Genomic DNA, 18,334 nt, shown 5'->3' with positions numbered 1-18,334 from the left:
ATTGTGACGACAACTGTCAAGCCAAAGTGCAATAAGTTTTGTGCTGCTGGCTACCACATGTGACGTGTTCCTGCAGCAAAACCCTGCAATGCCACAAATAATTGGATTCACCTTAGCTGGCTGCCTGGTTTACAGCTATCGGAATCTCACCTCTTATTTCACCCTGGTGAAGGTTTTCATTGACTTACTTTATCGTCCTTTAGAAGATGATAAAACAAGGCTCTAAATTGCCTATATATATCTTGGGCTACAAGTCAGATTTGTGAGACCAGATGTAGTGCACTAAATGGCAAAAAAAAAAAAAAAAGAAAAGAAAAATAAAAAAGAAGAAGAAACCTGACCCATTTGCCTCTTGGAGAGGCACTAAAATTCTGTCATCAGTTCATTTCCCCTTGCAAACAGGTATAAGAACAGTAACTGTACTGTCATTAGACAGCATCTAGAATAAATAAAAGGAACAAGCCCATGCTAGCTGACCCACATGCGATAGAAAGCACCACTTTATCTCCTGCGACTGCCAGGACCTGTGTGATCACTCTCCTCCAATTTTAACACAAAGTCCTCATTGTCTTCTGAACCCATCTCAGCCTTTAAGTTGACCTTGCAGTATTTTTCTTGGTTGTCATGCTGAGCACAATGTTTATCTTGTTATACTATTTATACAGAGCAGACTATTTTTCCATAAGGGAAATATCAAGTGTCAAGCATCTGAAAGTCCAGAGGACCACAGACTTGGGCCAGGCTCCCCCCTCCAGAGATGGGGCAACCCTGCTATAAACCAGTGGGAACACCAAGCCAGTGCTGAGCTCCTGGTGCCCAGCACGATGGCCCTCAGTCCCTCCTGCAATACAAACCCTGGCGGCATCTAATGCATTCACTCATACAGCCCATGTTAGAAGAGTAATTGCTACCATGAGACCTACGGTGGCTTTTCAGGTAGGGTAATACTATTATTCCCATTTAATGATAAACCACTAAGTTCAGAGAAGTAAGGACAGTGCAGCACGCACAGTTGCCACAGAAACAGCAGAGCCTATCACTCCTTTCATGCAGGAACAGTCTGGTTCCCTGGGGTGGATTGGGCCAGGAGAAGCACCACTAATATGGTCCCCAGCCAGGAGTGGGTCCCTTTGGACACAGGGATGCCTAAAGCCCGTTGCGCTGAAAGGCACTGGGCATGCTTTGGATGACGTGAGCTTGCACACCCCTCTGTCCCCCCTGCTTCTGACATATTCCTACGTGCTCTCAATATACACACAGCTTGTTAGCAGCTCTGCAGGGTTCCCAGGAGCAGTGAATGAACAGAAACTGGGATTGTATGATCATAACAACCAGCTCAGTTTCTTCTGTCTCCTAAGCTCCCCTCCCAGAGCACAAGAGGAGTGGCTCCAGAGGAAAGGCCATGAATTTTTTATTCCCTTGACCAGAGGGTGTTTTTTGCCTGGTCAAAGCTATATGCATTGTTCCTTGTTACTAAGGCAACAGGTACCTTACAAATGCTGCTAATACATAAACTAATACAACTCTGCAGTTTGCTCTTTCTTTCCAGCGCCGCTTAATAACCCGTGTGGATGCTGCTAGCCGCCTCTCTCCCGCTGGGCTAAATGAGCACTTCAGGAAGTATTATCTCCCTTCCAGCGCAGACTCCGCGGTGCCCGCACAAAGACGAGGCACTGAACTGGGGAGCTGGGCCACTATCAAAAGGCAGCGAGGTTTCAGAAAGCTCCAGGGAGGAGTGGGAATGGCTGTGGGAGCACCACACGGATCTGCTGCGGCACTGCTGCCTTCCCCAAAGCAGCAAAGGATCCTGAATGCTCGCCTGCCCACAGGGAACACGGTGCTTTTACAGTCCCGTAAAGGAATTCCTGGAGCACACACTCCTCAGTTCCAAGTTGTGCCCCTGTCGTCAGCATCAAGAGCTAACTGGATTAAGGGCTGTTTGTTAAACTCCGCCTTGCTCCCCCTCTCATATACCAGCCCCTTTGATACACATGCCCGGTTGTTAAGTGAACAAGCCAGGTCCCCACTGCTCTTGCGGCCAGAGCAGGGTTAAAATGCTTCACTGGTCTCCTTAATCCCTCTCACATGATTTAGTCAACACCAGTGGGGGAGAAGGACCCGCAGGTTTTGCCTCCATGGCTTCCCCTTCTTCAGAAGCCAGAAAGAAGAGATTAATTCAGTACCGCACTTGGGCTGGACACGATGGGAGCTGTCAGAAAGCCACAGAAGCTGTGAACACCCAGAGCACCCAACAGGTACCAGGAGCTGCGTCTGCAGAGCTCACAGGCTTGAGAGCTGCGCCCACCCTAGCCTTGAAGCTTGCTTTTTTCACTACTCAGCACCATTTAAATCTTGAAACAGAAAAGACAAATATAAATTTAAAATACAGATTTCTCTCCTGCCCAGAGCTGCTGTAGCATTAGTTTGGTGATGGGGAGATGATCACTGTGCAGTAGTAGAAAGAAAAGCCACCAGAAAAGAGCAGCAATTGCATACTACTGTGCTGGATGCATTCCTTCTCAGTGGACCTGATACACGAAAAGATCTATCTGCAGAATTTAATTTTCAAGAGCAATTGTTCTATTAAAAGAACTAAATAAGTGGCCTTATTTCTGAGGATTGGAGGTAGCCTGAGATGCAATAGGCTAATAGGAGTTCAGAAGAAACAACTCAGAAACCAAAGCAGCTCAAAACCTAATGACCGATCTTCACTTTTTTTCTTTTCCTGTTTTGGGAGTTTGGTTTGGTTTGGGTTTTGGAAAAAAATCATAGGGGCATATATTTAAACTATTTTATGCTTGCTACTAGGCAGCCCCTTTGTCCCGATGATCTAACAATAACACAAATAACTTAAATAATGTATATTTAACTTCCTTCCAAAAGGAAAACACAGGATGGGTAGTGCGCTCTGTCTGAAAGAGCTTTACAAGCACAAAATGAGGACAGTTTTACAGACCCCATTCTTGTGCTGGATGACTTGCTGCTGCTGCTAGACAAGGGTCTTTTATTGAAACCGGAGCAGAAAAGTAAACATTTGAAATAAAGCTAAACAAGAGTTTAGTTGTTGAGGAAAAGACAGTCATCTGTCAGCATTTGGCAAACAAACTCTTCTTAAGAGTGGCCTTCCACAGTGCTGGACTGGGAGTCCAGCACTTGGATTTAACCTTTGTAGTCTGAATCCCTTCTACTTCACGAGAGGGCTCTCTGCTGTACCAAGTTTGCAGGACTATTGCCAAATAGATTTTAAGAAAACAAACTTGAGTTCTGAGTCTCAGGAACACTGAAATATGCTACTGGAGGAGATTTCCCCAAGATAAAACACTGTGAGCTCACTACCTCCCATTGAAAGCCATCAGCAAATGGTGCCTGTCCTCTGTTTGTGAACTCACTAACTTCCCGTCTTATCTCCCCAGACCTTGCTTGCACTATCCTCTAACCCAAGCCAACCCTTCAGGGGACACATGGAGACATATGGAACAAACGGGTGGGCTGCCAGGTTCAGAAAGTAGGGATCAGTGACTTGACACTCAACTGGTGGCTGATCATCAGTGGAGCTCCTCACAGTTTAATGTGGCTAAAGGCAGCAAGTTCCACTATCAAGCCAGCAGGATGGAGCACGTCTTCAGCATGTTCACATAAGATACTGAAGTGGTGGGAATGGCCGACATGCCAGAGGGCAGGGCTCTATTCAGCTACGTTTTGAAGTCAACTAACAGAAGCCTCATGAAATTCAACAAAGTCCAATGCAAGCTCCCGTGCCTGAAGCAATAATCCCTATGCATGCTGCAGGTTGTCTAAATAGAAAGCAGCTTCATAGAGGAGGTAGGGACGAGGCAGACAGGAACCGAGTGTGAGCCACTAGTGTCCCAAAGAAAGCCAGCCACCTGCTGCACGGAATTTCAAGAACTTGCCAGCAGGCCAAGTGGGGTGACTATTACCCTGTGCTCCCACAGGAAAGCTGCCTCCGAAATACTGCAGTCAAGACAGACATGAATATGCTGTAGCCAAGGCAGACAAGGGCTGGAGTACAGGACAGACTGAGAATGGCATTTGTTCAGCCTGGAAAAGAGAGTGCTGAGGATAGATGCACCTAATTGCTTTCACCAGCTACTTCACGGGTGGCTATGATGAAGACAAAGGCAGATGGTGATGGTCCTGCTTTGCACAGGGGTTGTTCTAGATGACCTGCAGTTTTTTCTTTCCAGCTTCAATCATTCCATGATCCCAGGAAACTGTTCCAATGAGAATTGTCTGCAGAACATGACATTTGAAATAATTGACTGCTGGAGAAAATGTAAAGCTTGGTTTCACCATAAACTCAAAGATGAAGAAAAAAAAAAAAAAAAGCCATGGGGCTGCTTCTCATCTGCCAAGTCCTTCCCTTGCCTCTGGGTGACTTGCCAACCCAAACACCTGTTTCATATGGGTAGAAAGCAACAAATAGCTGACCCATATCTGTAATTAATCTTGAGGGCATTTTGATTTTTCAGAGGATTAATGCACCCAATTCCCTTAATAAAAAACAAAAAGCCAAAACAATCCAACCTTCTTGAAATTAAGCAAAACCTAAAGCAGATGGGTAGACAACGGCTGCAAAACAAACAAACATTCCATGGTTCAATGCAACTTCAAAAAAGGTCAGCACTGAAAACCTGAGCAAGCGAAGATAGCGTGTTACCTTTGGCAACCTGCACGGCTTCAGCTTTGCTGCATCATTTCAGATCTATGCAGTCTGCTAATCAAAAACGACTATTCAGATTCTAATCAAAATAAGCCTCCAAATTACTTCAGATGTAAGCCACGGCTGAGACTGCAATGTCAAGTGTTTGAAAAAGTTCTTTGTCTGTATACCCCAGTTCAGCCAACCTCATGCCAACAGGTCATGCTTCAGGCTTTGGTTACGTGGAGCGTGTGAGAACTGATAGGAGTGAAGTGGCCCACCAGCCCCATCGCCCACCCCGCTGTACCACAACGACACTGTTTGACCTCAGCAAGAGCAAGGCACAATCCAACATGCCTGGGAAACAGCAAGAGCAGGACATTCTCATAATCACATTTTTTCTTCACAAAGCATTTCTCACAAACAACAGGAAAGTTTCCGAGCAGCTGAAATTCGCAATATACAGTGCCTTCTGTCTCTTAGCATGGACCTCCCTTCTCCTCAGAACATACTTCTGCTTCACTTCTAAATTTCTTAGTTTAGAAGTCATTTATCAAGAAATAATTGTTTCTTCCCCTTCAGATTTTCAGGCGTTACCCAGTTTCTCTGGCAGACAAACCAGAGTGACAGCATGTCTTACTAACAGAAGTGCTCTGGGAAATCCATTGCTGGAATATATGGAATGGGAGGGGGAGAGCTGGGGGAGAAAGAGAGCAGGAGCACTTTATACCCTGGATGAGACTGGGATTGTTGTACAGACCCTTTACACCACGATTCCTGGAGGTGTTGACAGGCACAGACAATTTTACCTGGAATGGAGGGTGTGGGAGGGAGGGATTTGTGCCAGCCCACGTTAGTGCATCTGACCTGCTTCAGACTGAAAATCCTGCTCTGTGGTTGCTGCTGAGGCAACTCGGGGGGAAATCCCTGTGGCCAGATACACGACATATCCTTTTCCTCATGCTTTTCGGTATCTACCAGCAACATAACACCTGGCCTGCACAGATGGACCAGAATGCAAGTTCCTCCTTGCTGTGCCCCAGCCAACATGAGGCCACCTATAACATTTCTCAAACACCTATCTTGTTGCAATTCTTTTTTTGTATCTTGGTACCAGTCTCTGCCAGACGCAGCTTAAGTTTCAGCATATTAATCAAACTCCTCCACATCCCATCAACACCAATCTTGGCACACAGCTACTTTTGCCTCAGGGACTCCTTGAACTCTGTGCCCTGAAACTACAAAAATTCTCCTTGTCCCCCAAACCTCAGGAAACAGACAGGGGTATGGTCCTGGTGAGGGATGCGGAGAGGGATGCTCCTCTGAGGAGGAGCAAGCACTGAGAGCTCTTCATTGTTAATATTACTACACTAGAAAGCACATTAGTACTAGGTCAAAGCCCAAACCATGCAACATGAGTAACACTGAAAAATGCAAAAATGAGAGATGTCTTAGCTGAGCAAGATTTACGCTCCCCCCCCCCCCCCCAGTTCTCACCCACGTCTGCAATACAAAATGAGAAGCAGGGGGAGAAAGTACATCTTTCCTTTCTCTCTAGAAGTCAGGGTGGCTTTTCATGACAAAATATTTCTAACACTTTCACTGTGCCTCCTAGGTCTCTCTAGTTGACTGAAAACTCAATTTGAAAGAGGCGTGCTGACCACAACAACATATATTTTACCCCTAGCATTAGGTAGATTACCCAAGGCCAAAGAAGAGAGTGCTAAAGCACCATCCATCCATCCACCCATCCATCCATCCCAGCCACCCCTGTTTGTTTCCCTGTTGTATTTGCTACTGCAAGACACAGCTAGACCATTGCCCGCAATCAGATACGTTGTACACATCCACATGAACAACAGTTCCTTTGATCTTCAAAAGAGTTTTACTTCTTTAATTACGAGTTTATCAGTAGCACGTAATCAGGCTGTAGACACACACAGTTTAGTCTTAACCCATTTTGACTGCAGGTGCACAGCCAGCAAGTGTCCTTTATGCTGTATCCAAGTATTTATTGAGACAGACTGTCTCCTGGAAAAGCTAAGGCAGTTTGTCTTGGCAGGTGGAACAGGGTGAATTTCTCAAGACATTGAGAGCTATCACTGCTAATAAACTACCTGCACCGTGGCTTGTCCTTCAAGATGAACTTTCAAATACTCCATATCCCATGTTGATCCCAATAGCAGCGGGTTATACACAGATATAAACATACAGCATCTTTACACATAGTTTGACACTCCTGCCATGTCTAAGCAAAGGTGTGTCAGGAAGAAATAACCCTCCACATACTAGTAAAAGTTAAAATTAGACATAGGGAAGGATGTTTTTTCCTCTTTCCACTCACACCAAGTTGAAAACAGAAAGGCAGAGACACTAACCTGGAAACTGCCCCACAGGCAGGTACAGCCCATAAATGAAAGGAAAAAAAAATCTGCAAAAAGAGAGTCGAGAAGTGTGGCAGTAGTAGTTAATTACTTTGCATCAGTACTTGGTAGTTGATTTGGTTTCTGACCCGTGGGGAAGTGCTGACCGGGCAGCCCAGAACACCTGCTGTTGTTTAGGCAAAACGCATCAAAACAAGGGCAAAACAAGCAGTTGGCTATTTTGTATTTGTGAGCTGATGGCTAATGCTGTGAAACCTGATTGATTTGAACAGCAATCAGCTCAGCTCTTCATTAGAAGAGGATGAAATTCTGTTAGAGGTACGTGCAATGAAGTTGCATTACCCAAGCATGTGCAGGAAGAGGGACTTGCTAAGCAAGCTCCTCTGGCCATGCCCTGCCTCTGCTCCCTCCATTTCATCCCTGCTTTCTCCAGCTCTCTGCTGCTAATTTGAGCTCATTGCATTTCTTTCCTGTGGGCAGCATCAAACCAAATACAAGGATCCTGTCAGAAAATGGACTTTCCAAAAATATTCACCATAAGAAAAAACAGGTCAGATTATTTTTTTTAGAAAAGAGTAAAAATCCCTGCCATAGCAGCCAAGAGAGGACCAGATTTTTCAGAAGAGTTCAACATGCTGTTTAACATATCCAAACGTCTCAAAAGAAACTGGCCCCTGTTACAGCATTGAACACCTGGAACTAGCCAGGCTTGGTTTTGAATGTCTGCTCTTAAAAGCAACAATAGCTTGTGCTGTTGTGGGTAATTCAGTTTTGGAAGCAGAAACCTTGATTTATATGGACTCCATGCTAATGGAGAATTACTTCCAGTTTGTTACAAATTTCAGCACTGAAATTAGGTGGTTTTCTTGCCAAATTCAGGCCCAATATGATTCCAGTTGAACGGGTTTTGAAGAGCTCCAGTCCTTTTCATAACACTGCAGCACGGCTTGGCAAACCAGCTTTTACATGCTTGGGGTTACCCAGCACTACAAATTGTTGTTTTATCAGATGCAGCTGACTAAAAAATGAAAAAAACACTCCCTCTTTCCTCCCACTCTAAAAGCATTTAAAACGCAGTGTTTCCGGGAACCTGGCTGGGCAAAGGGAGTTGGCAGGGTGGACTGTAATGTGTAAAATACAGAGGGACAGATGTTCAGCTGATCGCTTTAACAGATACGATGGTAACACGAGGATGACAGCTCTATTAGATTTCAGGAGGTGATGTGTCACTTGTGCAGTAGGCTACTCCACATCTTCATAAAAAGCACTTTTTATGGGGTGAGACAAGAGAGATCCAGATAAAAGCGACGTAAGAATGCTAGTCAGCCATAATCATGAGCTCGATTAAAGATTTGCTGGAAATCACATTAAATAAGATCTCAAATCTGCAGATCAGCTCTGTAGCATTCCCAGTCGGCAGCAAAGCCATTGCTCCCTGGTGCATCCTGGCACTTGCACCCGGCTGTAGACGGTGCTCTTCTCAGAGGGCGAGGACTGCCCGTTGTCCAGCATGTTGCCATGATATGGACATTTAGAGACGATCCAGGCTTGAACTAGTAATATCACAAACAGCATGGTATTGCTAGCGACAAAACCCAGGCTGGAAATCCATGTGATCAACGAGGCAGGAGCAGCCTCATCTCCAATGATGTCTGCTCCTCCATACTATTAGTTTTAGCTACCCCAGTCTTTGCTCTTCGCCTGTGACCTTCTTCCACTTCAGCTTGTATTTCCTTTTTAAATGGCTTTTTCAGCTCTTGAATCCCAGGTGTTTCTCTTTCTTCAGCTGACACTCAGGCTGTGCATCAGGCAACCATCATGACTTGGCAAAGGTTTACCAGGTCAGTGGAGGAAGACCCTTAGATCCAGATTTTTGCTATTAGAGTTGTCAGTCATACAAGTCCTTAGAGACTGCAAGAGCATGCAAATTAAATCTACAGATTGAATTATCTTGCACTTTTTTTCCCCTTTCCCTTAAGTGCACATGTGGTCTTGTCATCTTGTCATTTTTATCATTGTTAGTGACAGTCCTCAACAAAATAGTGGACGAAGCCATCAGATTTCTTATTCTTGCTGCAAGCTGAATACCAAATGTGAACTCCCCAATTTGCAGTGACTTATTCTCCTTTGCCTGTCACATTGTTATACACCATGTTTGCATAGCATTTGTAATCAAAACAGCTTTGAGTGTTGGGGTTTTTTTTAGATATATAGAAAAAGATAGGGTTTTTTCCCCCCAGGACAAAATGAGGAAGGTTATCTATTTCAAACTCCAGGGGCACTACACTGAGATTCCTAAAAAAATTAGACCAGCAACTCGAAGCGCACAAGGAGAATTATGCCACAGGCAATAAATGATGTCCTGATATCCACAAGTGGGGCTACCTGAAAACATCTGCACCCCGCCGGGCAATCAGTTAAGTTGGAGGAGAATATAAAACTGATATAGCAGCTCTGACCTGTAGATCGCAGTCCTTGGCCGGTCACACTTGGTGACTGAGAACCAAGACACTCACAAAAGCCCCTGGAGATCTAGGGCAAAGGATATATACAGTTTGCAGATATGGAAAAAAGCAATTAGATTCATTTGAAAGTTTATTTCTACGAACCTTTCACTCTAAAATGTATAGCCAACTAAGATAAAACCCAAACCTGTGAAAACTTTTGCTTCAAATTCATGAGTATTCTACAGCAACCTTTTCACTAACATTAACGTAGTACCCTGTTAAAGCAGGCAGAGAAACTTGTACAATTTTTTCTTAGGAAAGAGAGAAAGCAGGTAATGACCAGCTGCCTGCAAGGGCTGTGCAAACACATCAGTGTGTGGACACAGAAGGTGTGCTGAGGATGGCTACACCAGAGCCCAGGCAGAGCTTCAGTACCTCTGCTATAGTCATGCACAGCCTGAAAAGAAACAAGAAACTAGTGCTATTTTGACTGACTAATCAACAGCCCAGAGTTTCAGGTGTGCTAAGTTGCTTACATAATTTTTGGTTGCCAAATTTAAGACTTCCTAAAAGACCTAAGCAGCTGGAGCCCTCCACCCTTGCTGGAAAATCTGCTTCAAGCTGGGCGATCTTAAATAGTGTAAATAACTCTCAGACGTGGAGTGTGTTGCAAGGCTAGGTTTCTTGCAAAAATAATAGCAAAGGACAGGATTTTGGAGGATGAAGCCAGAAAAATCAGTGGGCTGAGGGCTATGGTGTTCTTCCTGGGTCAAGTGTCTTGTGTCGAAAGTCAAAGCATATTCAGTTTACCTGGTTAAAAATCCACATGGCGTGGGCCTTCACAACTCAGAGCAGCAGATTTGGGTGCCCTACATATGGATATCAGTGGCCAAGAAACAACTCATTAAAAATGTAACAGGTTTCATCTTATTTTCACTGGCTGGCAATTTCACCAGTCTCAAGAAGTAGGACAACATCTTATGCTGATAAATCACTACATCATCAGACCCAGCAGCAAATACTGTTGTGCCTCTAGAGCTAAGGAATCAATTCAGCATCCTGCGTCATACTAAGTATACATGAAAAACTGAAAAGGACGTATTTTATGGAGTCAGGTCTGCAAAGCAAGGTTAGCAGGTCCACAAGACATTTGCTGTACAACCTCATCCAGTAGAAAACAACTTCTCCAATACACAGCAGACTTTTAGGGCTTATCTCCACACTGAAAGCACCCTGAACGTGGATTTAACAAGGAAAATTATCTACGTAGCTCCCCTAGATGCATCCCTCTAACCACCTTGTGAGCTGCAGGCAGCTGATGGAGGTGCCTCAGTCGGATTTCCCACTTTTGACTGCCGATGAGAATTTTTTTTCCAAGTTTCTAAAGCTTAGACTAGCACACAGTATCATTGCTAATAAAGCAATAAAGATCCCTGCATGCCAACTGAGTTGCTAACTAGTTCTATTTTGTCTTCTGGCATATGTCCAACATTCACGTTTATTTGTTTATATTATGATTTTTAGATAAGAGTTGTACAACTGTAAAGTTGCATTTGCTCGCAATTTTGTATGCTGCCCCACTGGTGCTGGTTTTGTGTTGAACCCAGCAATGTAAGTATAGGAAATACAAAGTTTCAAGGTCGTTTAAGTGGTAAGTTTCTTTTCCAGGCTGGATTGCAGGAGAAAGGTAGTCCCACAGGGGAAAAAAAAAAAAAAAAGAACATATGTACTCAGTAAATTCTTGATGCTTCGTGAAAAAGCTTGGCCAGGATACAGCTATGGCTAATAGCCCAAAGTAAAGCTAGTGGGAAAAAAATTCTGGTACACAAAGTAAACAGTTTAAAAGTTGAACTTAAAGCCTTATCCTGAGTAGATGTCCAAACTACATTAATTATTTCATGCACTGAGTAGTTAGACAAAGAACGAAGAAAAAAAGGCTGAAAATCCTAAAAACCGCCAAAACCTCTGTAGTTAAACTGTAATATTATAAAGGTACGTCACCACTCTAGCACTGAGATCCACAGAGCATGGGGCATCAGCAAGGAGGTATGGAAAGGGTTGTGTACCTATGCTGTTTGCATGCTGCTCTTCCCATAAAAGCCTTCTCCAACGTGCAAGAAATTACACTGGAGAAGCTTTGTGGAGACATTTTGGGAGATCGTGGAAATAGCCCCATATATATCGCTTTATTCAGGGGCAAAAGGATTGGTGAGGAAAAGACCAAAAGGAAAACAAAAAAAGAAAAAAAAATTGCTGTGGGCACTGATAAAAAGTACATCAGAGCTAGAGATATTAAAAATATTTTCTCCCTTAAAAAAAACAAAACCCACACACCCTCAAAAACTTCCCAAACCCCAAACCTCTGTCATTTGAAACCAAGCAGAGGGAGAGTTTATGTTCCTCCCAAGAGTGGATGTCAGTCCAGCCAGGGAGCCTGGCCCCCCGTGAAGGATCAGAGCATGAAGCCCTCATGCTCCCGGCAAGGAGCAGTAGCACCATTTTGAATGGAAATGTTTAGGCTGTCAGTGAAGTATTATTGTGCCCATAGGAAACAGAAACTCAAGCAAAACAGAAGAATAACTTTCACTAGACAGACCAAACTTTTTATTAAGGAAGCTATTTAAATTAGGTTTCTTACCAGCCACAGCAGACCATCGTTTCTGCCTTTTTTCTGCTTGTAGTTTGGCCCTATCTCCACCACAAGGACAAAACCCCCAAAACCCAACAGGAAAATGAATCCGTTCAGAGCCTTCTCACAGGAAACCTTTCCCAGGGCTGGATATCTCAAGTAAAGGGTTCTGTAACAGAAGGAAAGAGAACAGCTATACCCTTATAGAGCAAATGAGATGTGGCCCTCAGACATCCAGAAATCAACAACACGCAGCAGATGCAATTATGTCTCACAGCAGAAATAAATATTCAACTTACTATAGGAATGTCCCAGTGGACAACTTTTCTAGAAATAAATTTCAACCAGAATTAATTTAGTTTTGCAACAGATGCTTTGAATTTGAGTCTGCTTGTTCTCAAAAGCATGAGGCAACAGCTGACTGTAAGCCCTATCTTCCTATCACCCTCATTCGCATATCAATTTATAAACTGCTGAATTAAGAATAGAATCAATCTCATGTTTAGGACTTACAAACCATTTGGAAGAGTTCAGCCTGCCCTGACTTTATTTTGTTCTCTTCACTAAGACACATTCATTAACTACCGTTGAAGAATCCCTGAGCAGTTTCTAGGGATCGTAACACAGCTATTAAAAGCCTTTTGGATCCAAACAGTAGTTAGTTGACGCCAATCTATCTTTCCAACTCTTGACAGGCACCACATAGGCAGACATCAAAAAGAGCTGAGCATTTGATGACAATTTTGCTGAGCGATCTGCCAGCAGCAGAAAGGTTACATCCCCCCTGTGTTTGCACAGGGTTTAGCTGGGGAGGCACAAGCTGGAGGTGCCTCAGGTACCACCACAAGATTAATGCTCAGTATCTTTAATCATTCCCTACAGCATTTGAAACACGAACAAACCTAAAGCCTCTCGAATAAACATTGGTTTATAATCTGGGGTAGAAAACAATGTGGGAGTTAACGTGCATGTAGAATACATTTTAAAAACTCCCTTCCTACTTTCCTGTTTCCTTGAAAAGGTCCAAATGAAAATAGCACTGTTCCCTGCTCTTGGAGTTATCTGTCCAAGGGAAGTGTTTCTGTGAATGCCACCAGCTGTTTTATATCTTAATTAGGGGATTGGTTTGTTATTGGTACTTGCAAAAAAATACATTTTACTGATAACCACAGAGTAAATATTTATGCCTATTAGTTACAGCTAAAGGGAAATAGTTCAGCAACCACTTTTATCAGTTGTTACTCTACCTGCTGGCAGTGTAACTACTTGCGGTGTCATAAATGTTAAATAGAAAGTCAACGATGAGAGCAAGGGAGTCTTCATACTTGCTCTCTCCCCAAAGACAAGGAGAGACCCTAGCCTAGCTTCTACTGTGCTCTGCGATTATTATTATTTTTTAATCAGACATATTGAAATGAAAATGCTGCCACTGAAAACTGGGTGGCTGCTGTCTGTAGTACCTTGTGTGCATTTATTCTACCCCACAAATGGGTTTGCCCAAGTTTTGCAAGTGTAATTTGTTAGTAAATCTGTCTGCTAGGCGTTACACATGGACAACATGTTTTAAGCAAATATCGGAGCATTCTAATGACAGACAATGTTTACATTTACAAAATATATTCTTGAAGCCAAAGCCCAGATGCCACAGCCCCTTATCTGAGGGTAACTTTATGTGCGCTAGAGATTTCACAGACCTCAGGTCCGCTGCAGTGCTTGAATAAAGCGACTCACATGTGACCTTTCAGAAAATAATAGCAGCTTGAACTCTCAGACATTTATATGCGAGAAAAACACTCGTATACCCTTAGTTTTAAGCATATATTTAGGTCTTAGTAAAGTGTGTTTAAATTCCTAACTGCACAGAGGTGAAATCTGATTCAGAGACCTCAGGAGATAAGAAAAATGTAACAGAATGATTCACCCGTTCCTGGAAGGTTACTTAAAACTGGCGGTGCACAAAGTTGTTGAGAAAAACATGGCCTTTTTATCTTATCCTATTTCTAATAAAAACAAAAAAAAAAGACAAGGCAAAATTCAACCAAAATCTGGTGACATATAATGATTATTCAAGCATAAGCAAAAACATATACTTCGAGGATTTCTGAAAGTGGAAATTGTATGTCGGAAGAAATAAGAAATCTTAAAGTTACTAAAAACTTTCTGTAGAGTAATTATTTCCCCCCTTCTGCAGATCTTCATACAACAAGGCCATGTTTGTCTCAGCCCCACCAGCTCCATTTTTTGATTGACTTAAAATACACAGAAATAAGGAATATTAATAGGAATTAATTTTTTTCAACGGTGATAACCTGCTCTGACTGTTCCCCATCAACCACAGTACAGCTCAGCTCAGCAAGCCTGCAGGCCAAAATGCTCACAGAAGACAAGAAGCCACAGAAACAATTTTTGAGTCAACACTTGTAGATGGAGATCACTTCAGTACTTCTGTTCTGCTAAAGCTTCTGCAATTATATTATTCATTATATAATGGTGCCCATGTAGTGGACACGCTTAAGTACCCTAAAGGATAATAACGTTGGAAAAACAGCTTGTACTCCTCAGCCAGGCATTTAGGACCGTAAAAACTTCACGTGAGGATGAACTGTTCTGTGCTGGAGATGATACTAATGTGATGTGTCCAAAAACATCCTTTTGCAATCCCCCAAAAAGACGTGTGCTGTTTTGAGAGCTGTAGGCTTTGCTTTAATGCTGGCAAACACACAGAGGCAGATTTCCCTTTGATACCAATGATGGCAGTGGAAACTGGATTTGAGTAGGAAATGGCAAAAGCAAGTGGGAAGCTGGTCTCAAAATTGCTATTCAGGAAAAGCACCTTGTAATTGCGCCATGTGCTTAACCAGCAGTAAAGCTTGGAGGTCTGATCAGAGAGCGGATTGAGCATGAGTGACTAACGAGAACAGATGTGCTGGCCACAGCTGTCACTACCAGCTTATCCCATAGCCCTGACTGAGAAGAAATAGAAGACCTGCTTGGAAGTCCCATCACTTCAAAAATAAATTAATATTTTAAACCAAAAAGTTTACATTACATGATCAGGAGTTTCCCTGTATTGGAGTCTGACGGTTGGGATAACCCCAGTTGGGACAAGGCTGAGCACTGGCAGGACAAGGCACAGCTCTGCCAAGGTGTTACGGGAACCACCAAAGCAGCTGGGTCAGCTTGGACCACTGCTGTACCTACACCCAGACAACTGCTGTGCGATAGAAACATCTGCACTCAGATAGCGCAGGCAAAAGCAATGAACGTGCATGCCCAGTTAAGCCAGCTGCTGGGAACCGGTCGCAGGGAGAGCAGCCTGGCAGCAGGCACACCTGAGTGCTGCGTGGGCTCCTGGGGTTACCGGCTGCTGGCTGGTGAACACAAATCCTCTGAACAGGTTTCCATTTTCTTTCAGATACTACAACTACCCAAAATCCTACTGTTCTTTTTGCCCATCCCAAATCCTACATGTCTCCAAAGAGCATGACAGTGGTGACTGAAGGTGTGATTGCCTTGCACTGCTGGAAAAAGAAGTTTAAAATTAAAAACAAAACAAAAGAAAAGGAAGGAAAAAAAGTGCAGCCTCCTGACTGCTGTTGAACAGCAATCACCACCCAAAGCTTTTTTTCCCCAAGTATATTCCCATCTGCACAAGTCAAAATCAGGGCTTTCAAATAACACTTCAGGGCAAGACTTTGTTTTTCTTGGAAGCTTTCACTCTGAAACCTAGACTAATAGGTCTGGGCCATAAAACAGCACAAGTTTTTGGATTCTGGGAGGAAAGGATTTCTAAGTAACTCTCAGTGAGCAAATATCTACTATCTGTCATCACTTCCCTGCTCTGTGGAGCAATTTGAGAGGATTACCACTTTATTCTCCCAGAGAACCTGGTTGTGTCAGGTATCAGAAGATATCAGACAAGTTTGTGCCAGGTATCCCCAGCCCCACGTGTGCAAGATCGCACCCTTTCTTTAGGGATAAGGCGTGTGCTCTGTGCGAGCCGTGGCACAGCCGCAAGATTTAATTCCTCCTCTTCCAAGCTCCTCTCCATGCCTCCTTGCTCTCCCCTTCCCTGGCATACTAAAGCTGCGATACTGAATGCTAGCACCGATCCCCCCACCCCTATCTGATGGCTTTTTCAGTGCCAAACCTCCAACCCAGGTTTTCAAGTTGCCAAATAAATTTGGTTCCACAGAGTCCTTTGGGGATGCTGAATGCATTAAGCAGGGAGACGTGCATGGTCACATAACCCTGGTACTCTGCACTGCCAGTTAGCCATCCCTCACAAGAGGACACCTATCTGTCCTGTCCATAAGAAATGCATGGCCAATATTTCCTACCCTAATTTAAGTCGGTTTTCATTAAGCCCTTTGTTTCTACCATCTGAAGCAACAAGCTTTGAACAGGGTATTATAAATGAAGAACATTTTACCTTCACCCCTCACAGAATAGACTGCTGACTTCATTTAAAAATAAATTTAAAAAATGAAATCAGGCAATGATGCTATTAAAGAGTTCCATGTCATTGTACTTTGAAGTCATTTTCTAAATGGATCACGAAAGTGTAACAGACAAGCGCTTGAATAATACCTCAGACAACTGTCTAAACAAGAAATATTTTTCTTATTTTCAGCTGTGTGATGCACACACAGGCAATGATAATGATAGCAAGGAAATAATTTAATTACTGTGTGATGGAGTATAATAGAATAAAATGCCTATTGTTGGCTGGGATTAGGATCAGATGGATGCCTCGGAAGGAAACCCCCAAGATGTGGCTGGACAAACACCAGACACAAATACATGCAGAAATTCCACGAAGGACTTTATTAGTGGGGCCATTCACTGAATGGCAGCTGATAAGGTTTTCAATAACATAGACACAGCTAGTTGTATAATGCTCTGTAATCTAAACATAATTAAAAGTGTTAACAATTTTGTAGCCTTTATCTGAACACATTTTTCCCACATGCTTTAGGTGACCGGGTCATAATCCAAAGACAAGCAACTCTCTTGTTTTACACTATTAGCCTAGCAAGTGGCAATTTTTTTCCTGTGCACAAAGGTCATTGTACCCCAGGCAACGTCGCTTGTCGGTATCTTCCACAAACCCAGGATGCACCAAAACAAACACAGATGGATTATACGTTGTCTATTAACTCAGCATTTCTCTTCCTTTCCTCAGATGCCAAAAAATAATTAAAGAGTATTTGTGTGTGAGTGGTGGTAATGCATTCATATAATTTGGCAATTATCTTGTCAGCTACCTTTATTAGATTCTCAGTACTGTAAATTGCTTTAATGTGCTATATGGCTCTACTACACTTATGACATCAGCTTCTGCAATTGCAAGCTCAGAGATAAGTTTTAACGGGAAATAAGTTTTGGTGAAATTCAGGATGCATTTATGTTAAAGCTTTTCATTTTTTCTGTTTAAAGTCGAGGAGCTAAGTCTTCTAGGAGTTTTAGTGGGATTTTTTTGCTTTGCTTTTTCAAGAGGAACTCAATTTGCTTCTAGACACATATGCAAATAAACCAATTTTGAAAGATGCACAGTGCCCCAAAAGCTCCCCTTTAGGCATCAATAGGCACACCAGATTTTTCAGTGGATTTTAAAATCCAGCCAGAAGAATATCACCCCAAATCAGGGGAGTAGGAAACATGGTGTAGATGTCTGACTCTGTGGGAGCTCGGTTTAAGAGAAGCCTTCACTCCAAACCCAGAAGGCAGTGGCAGAAGACCTGGGCCATTGGCAGAGAGGGGTGCAGGGACACCAAAGCTAGAATCTCCCCTCCTTGGTAAGGGAGTCAAAACTGGAGATGCACAGGAATTGAAAAGTGAGATTTTGTGAAGAACAGCATTACTTAATACGTCAGTACTAACTGATGGACTACAATGTAATCATAATCTTAATGTACCCCAAAATACTTTTTTTTTTTTTTTTTATTACTCCTCCCCCAACCCAGTGAATATGAAAAAAATTACAATACCAGCTTACTGGGTGCTTGACTGGCTCCGTTTCGCTCATGCTAGCTACATATTTTAAGGAAGATTTATCTGTCTCCAGTTTCCAATACTTACTGACTCACTGAGATAGACCATAACAGCAGCAACGCCAAACTCATGCTGAGGCATACAGTGCATATGAGCCATTAAAGCTTACTTCAGTGCTACTTGGAGCACTGACAGATACTTGGAGGGTAACTACTAGCTC

Source organism: Falco biarmicus, chromosome 4, assembly GCF_023638135.1.
Source record: "Falco biarmicus isolate bFalBia1 chromosome 4, bFalBia1.pri, whole genome shotgun sequence".
Classification (NCBI taxonomy): Eukaryota; Metazoa; Chordata; class Aves; order Falconiformes; family Falconidae; genus Falco; species Falco biarmicus.
The sequence above is the reverse complement of the archived record's forward strand: the minus strand, read 5'-3'. Positions refer to the sequence as shown.